Source organism: Budorcas taxicolor, chromosome 23 (assembly GCF_023091745.1).
Source record: "Budorcas taxicolor isolate Tak-1 chromosome 23, Takin1.1, whole genome shotgun sequence".
Lineage (NCBI taxonomy): Eukaryota > Metazoa > Chordata > Mammalia > Artiodactyla > Bovidae > Budorcas > Budorcas taxicolor.
The window spans coordinates 22997429-23003408 of NC_068932.1; positions in this window are offsets into that span (position 1 = coordinate 22997429).

A 5980-nucleotide genomic window follows, 5' to 3' on the forward strand; every position below is an offset into this window, starting at 1 on the left:
CCAGAGAACTGATTTTCAGGTGGCTGGGAGCCACTGGTGTGCCGACATCTGCCATCATGGGCCCATGAGCCTTCCTTCAGACTTACTGTCACTTTCCCCTCTGCCTAAGACTGTCCTCTTAGCACTTTGAGTCAGTGGTATTAAAGTCCCTTCTCCAAGACTGGGAAGGAAAAGCTTCTGCCTCTACCCGGATGGGGGGAACACCCCGACCCAGCGAGACTTCTCTGGGCCACATGCAGGTGGGCAAAGCAGGATGATGAGTACCCACAGAACCCTCCCTTGAGGCCTTGGCTCCCCAGGTGGGGTGATGGGCCAGTAGGGTATGCTGGCAGAGAGCGTTGTCTTCTCTAGCCCCTGGGTTTGCCCAGCAGTCAGCCGTGTGGTTTCTGAGAGTCCAGTAAAGCCAGGCATGCTTCCGACCCCATTTGACCCTGGGCCAGAGGATGCTACCCTGGCCCTTCAGTGACTCTGGTGGGATGGTTGCCACCTAGTTCCTTTTAAACTGCTGGGCTCCTCTAGGTAACCCCAGGGGAGCCATTTAGCATCTAGGGACAGTTACATTCTGAAGGCACAGGAAGGAAGTGGCAGAGCATATCGTTCTTAGCTTTTAAGCTAAGGTCTGAATGGCACGAAAACATAATGGTACAGCTATTGCAGGGTGCATACCAGAGGCTGTTCGTGTGCTCTTACTGCCCAGGTCATTAGCGACCCTCGCACAGCACCCCCGGCTCCTGAGTCACTGAGATCCTGATTTCTCAAATGAGGTGCAGCATTTGCTGTCTACCACGCCTGGTGACCAAGTTCAGGTGGGGACCATACCCGTTCCTGAAAACACAAAACAGTAGATTTGATGAACAAGAATTTCAAGAAACACCCCCTACTGTCCAATTTCCTATATTTTCAGCCGGGGGCAAAAAATCAAGGTTTAGCTCAGGAGAAGGAGCAGGAAGTGGGTTTGGCTGACTGTTGAAACCTGCTGGAAACCTGGTTTTTGTTGAAAAGGGCTGTGGGTCTTGGGAGATGTTTGGGATACAGTTCCCAGCTGGGACAGGTGACTGGACTTCCTTAAGAGCTGAGCACTTAAAAGCACCTATCATGTGCTAGGCACTGGGGATGTAATATGCCTTAGACCTGGCCCCTCTTCAGAAGACCGAATAATAGTCTATCAAGGGAGAAAGGCACATGAACAGTTTTAGCAGTACATGGTAAGTACCATGAAGCATGTGGACACAGGACGCTGTAGAGGAGAATGTAGCCCACCTGAGGGTTCAGGGCAGCCTTGCTGGATCCGGGACCTCTAAACTGAGCTTGCCAGGTGAAGAAAGGTGTAAGGGCAATTCCAGGCAATCAGTCTGCAGATTATTGAATGCCTACTGTATGCCAGGTGCTGAAAAGCACACAAAGAAAGTGTGGGAAACCTAAAACAAGAGAATGTGGTGTCATGTCTAAAACTGAGCAGTTTCATCCCTCTAGGTAATTGCCTTCTGGAAAGCGACAGAAGATGAAACTGGAGAGGTAAGCTGGTAATAGAAAGATTTTCATGTGTCCTTATTTATTGACTTTATTAACCCAGGTCTTTAGTATAAGCATCTTACCTATATTATTTTAGCCTCAAAGCAGCCCTCTGAAGTACAGACTGTTAATTATTCCTGCTTTATTAATGGGGATGAAGCATTCAGAGGAGTTAATTAACTGGTCCAAGATCACACGGCTGGTGGAGTTGTGGTAGAGCCAGGATTAAAACTCACATCTGTTGATTGCCAAACTACTGCTTAACTAGTTGGCCAGAGAGTGGAGAGTTGTATCGTTTGGGCTCACAAGCTATGTGAAGAACTTTTTATTTTCAAAGGTGAGAGGGAACCAGAGAAGGATGTGTTGAGCAGGGGAGTAACGTGGTAGCAATCGAATCAGAAACGGCTTCCTCTGGAGCTACTTTATTCCCTCTTCCTCTCCCCTTGCCTCCTTATGAGCCCCCACAGAGGCCCCACACCCAGGCAGCTTTCACCTAACAGAGCCCCTCAGTGCTGAAATGGCACGTGGTATCTGCTTCAGTAACCCCTTGGAAACACTAAAAGATTCAGGAGTTATTTGGACCTTGTTTGTATCTCTTCCTTGCAAGAGTGTTTTGCTCTGCCTTGGAGATAAAAAAAAAAAGCTTTTGTGGCAGTTGAGAGGGAGAAGAGGATTTTTGTTTGAGCTAAAATTTCTCCTCTTTCTGTATCAGCCTGCTCCTTGCCACAATTTAACTTTCCATTGTGCATCTTCAATCTAAGGAGTCTCAAGAAACCTTATCCCACTGGAAAACATTACAGAACACCCTGGTTTTGGAACTGTGCAAAGTTGTCTTTGAGGTCTCCACCCACTTCCCAGTTGCCAGCCTGCCCTGGCTCCAGCAGGAAAGGGGGCAGTGGGCAAGGCCATCTGGAGCTGCAAGAGGGGGCCCTCCTGTGGTCCTGTCCTGCAGACACCCATTTGGATACCTGCTCCCCTCCCTGACGAAGGCCTGACGAAGCTGGTAGCTTTTGGGAGGGTTGTGTAAAACCCTTAGAGAAGGCCTGATTTGGTGGGTCTGGACATAGGCACTGATAATAAAACCAGAATCTATTAAGGCACTGAACAGGAAATGCAGATTCATATTTGGTCCTTAGCAAGCCTCTGAGGTAGGTGGTGCTATTTCTACACACCCATATTACAGATGAGAACACAGAGGTTCAGGAAGCCCTAGTCAGTGGCCTATGCTCACTGGTCCATAAATGACGACTCTGAGAGAACTTGCTCCTGCAGCCTGACCTCTTATCTTTTGTAACTTCCAACAGTGTGGACCTCTCTTCTCACACAGCCCTTTCTGCTTTTCTTCCTCACCAGAACCTCAGATAATGGCAGCCCAGGTGGTAAGTTACCCCACTTTCCCAACGAGAAGCCAACAGTGAGCCTAAGAGTCAGAGCCTGAGATCCCTGGGGACCAGAACCCAGGGCCTCCTCTTGCAGGCCTCCCCCCACCCCTCTAGAGCCTCTGTGATTAGATTCCTGTCCTGAGATGGGTGTTTGTCCCCATGAGCGTCCCTGGAGAGAGGGCTCTTTATATGCTGCATGTTTAGTGGCCATCAGAGGCCGACCAGAACATTCACACACTCACCCACCCACACCCCACAGCTAGGTCACCAGCAAGGGGCTCTTCTCCTCCCCACAGAACGGGGACTTTGGGGAACCACTCTTCTGAAGGACAGGGACAACCTGTTTCTCCTGCGAAGGCTAGCTCTTAACAACTCCTAAAAACTGATCATTAAACTTTCAGGAGTTTGTGAGCTATGTAATCAGAAAACTTATATAAGCTTGCAATTGAGTAAATTATATGTAAAACAAAGGTAATAAATATACAAAACTGATCATTTCCTAATTATTTTGCTACATTGCTATTATCTACGCCCTTGAGGTAGGGTGGGAATACTGTATAATGGTATCAACTGTGTAATATAATGGCAAATAGTATGTTATGCTACTGTGAGTCTCTTCCCCAGCTCCTGTGTGACATTATATTGGTGGCTTGAAATTGGTCACGATGGAAATGTTCATACCACCGTGATCGGCAAACACTGCAAATCAGGGCTGTTTCCTCTCACCAGCACCAAGTAACTTGTGTTGTTTAATGTTTGTTTGCCATCACACCACTATCCTGGTTAAGGGCAGTCTGAGGCTGAAAAGGTGGCTATAGGGTCCTGATGAAGAACTTCGAGCTTTGCCAAAGATCTGGATTTCCTTCTGCATAAGGAGTTAGGGTTCTTTAATCACCAGACCAATTAGTTGAGTGATGTAGAGCATCTGACTCATTTCTCTTGTGTGTCTGACCTTCTGCTTGTCAGGTCGTCATTCAGCCAAAAGAACACAAGAGGGCTCAGTCTTGAATTCCAGAGATGCTGGGGCAGACAGTGTCCCTGGAGGTCTCCACACCCATTTGCAGCCCAGGCAGGTGCTCAGATGCACATGCGATTCCACACCAAGGAACAGAAGCTGAGCACTGAAAAGATTTAGGTCGCTGGGAAAAGGCCTTCCAGGCAGGGGAAGGGCAGTTTGGGCAGGTGTCAGAGGTCACTTCCTGAAAGGACACTCAACTCTGTACTCTCTCTCCCCAGCCAGACAGCCAAGCCCTTCTGCACAGATGCAGAAGACCTGTCGGGAGAGCGTGCTGGCTCCTCATTCCACATCACTGAAATATTCTGGGTTCTTGCCCTTAGGGCACGTCATCGCCCCACATTCTCCTCTTCGCCTCTCATTTCACGGCCAGTCAATGGTCTGAATCTAGTTGGGGAGTGGTTGATTCCATCCCGGTTACACTTGGCCGCCTCTTCTAAAGGGGATGTTGTTCACCTGTTCCTTTCAGAGTCAGAGCAGATTGGAGCACTTCCCTCCTCCAGCTGGGCCGCTCTCCACTTTCTGAGCCGAGGGTTGCTCAGCTCTGGATCAGCAACCAGCCGATGGGGTCAAGGGACCCGGGAGAAGGAGGGGGCCATCTCCAGTTTAACCCCATTCTCAAGCTCACGGGTGGTGTCATCTCTCTTGGCTGCCTGTGCTCGGGGCTAAGTCAGCCACAGCTGCCCACTGACTCCTCTGGGCTCTTTAGTAAGGCCTCAGGGTCATGGGCCAGGGAAGGCTAGGACTGAGTTGGGGGCCAGGAGTCAGGTACCCCTGGATTAGCAAAGCTCTTTGAAGGAAGAAGATGCTGCTGTGATGGAAAACGACCCTCCCTCCTTGTGGGGCTCCCTTGATTTCATCTGTCTGGAACTTGGCCAGGAGGGTCTCAGGCTTGCCCTGCCAGCCGGTCCAGAGCCCTTCTCCAGTCGGAAGGATTGGGTCACTGATGATCTGACCCTGGTCTGGCTGGCGCCAGGGAGCTGTGGTTGGGGCCTCTGTCTAGGCTAAAGAGCAAGGGCCAGTTTCTCCCAGGGCATCTCAGGACATCGTTTGCTTGCAGACTGGCGAGCGGCCAAGGTTTAAAGATGCTGGTTTGAAGGTTTGAAGAAAGTTCTGTTTTCTAGTAAGGCGTTTACAGACGTCCTGGGGTTTGGGGGTGGGGAGTGGGGACAGAGCCTCGGTGCTTCAGCAGAAGACTGCTGTGGAAGCCCTTCCCTGGTCGTGGTTACTCCAGTAGAGAAGAAGGCAAAGGAGACCTGCCAGTCTGGGGAACAAGACAAGAGGGAGGGGTAGTGCTGGGTTGAGTTTGTGGATTACAGACACCTCTCCCAAAGACAAACCTTTGAGGTACACACAGCAATCACTGGATCAAAGCCAACATGACCTGCTGCTCTACTTTCAAAGTGTAAACTCAATCCCACTACTTGCCATCTCCACTGCCATCCCCAGGGTGTAAGCCACCATCGTTTTGCTCTCAGGGACCAGCACAACCTCCTCCCCCAGCCCCACTCTCATCTCTGCAGACCAGTTTCCACTTGGATGATTTTTTTAAAATATGAACCAGATATTTCCACCTAAATGTATAAACCCTCCTATGACTTCCTCTCATATCTGGACTAGAAACTGAAACTCCTTCCTCCCACTTAGAAACATTCCATGGGACCTGGCCCTGCCTGCAGTCTGACTTCATCAGGGACCATTCCTCCCCTCATTGGCCCGAGCAGAGGCTGTAGACTGCGGCGTGGCCTCTCCTACCTTGAGAACCTCTTCCCTGTTGCTCCCTCAGCAGGGGGCTCCTCCCCCCAGTCTTCATGCCTCCCTCACCGTTTCATTCACAGCAGCCTTCACCACCTCGGCCATTCCCCTTACATCATCAGCACTGAATATAATTGACTCCAAATTGACTCCAAAGCACTTATGAGTCTCTGGAATGTTCATTTGTCAGCCCTCATTAGAATTTTAAGTTTCATGAAGCCAAGTAGCCTGAGGGTCCAAAGACAGTGAGTGAGCGGCACGTAGTAGGTGTTCAATAAAATACTTGTTGAAAGAAATGAGTGAACAAATGAATGAG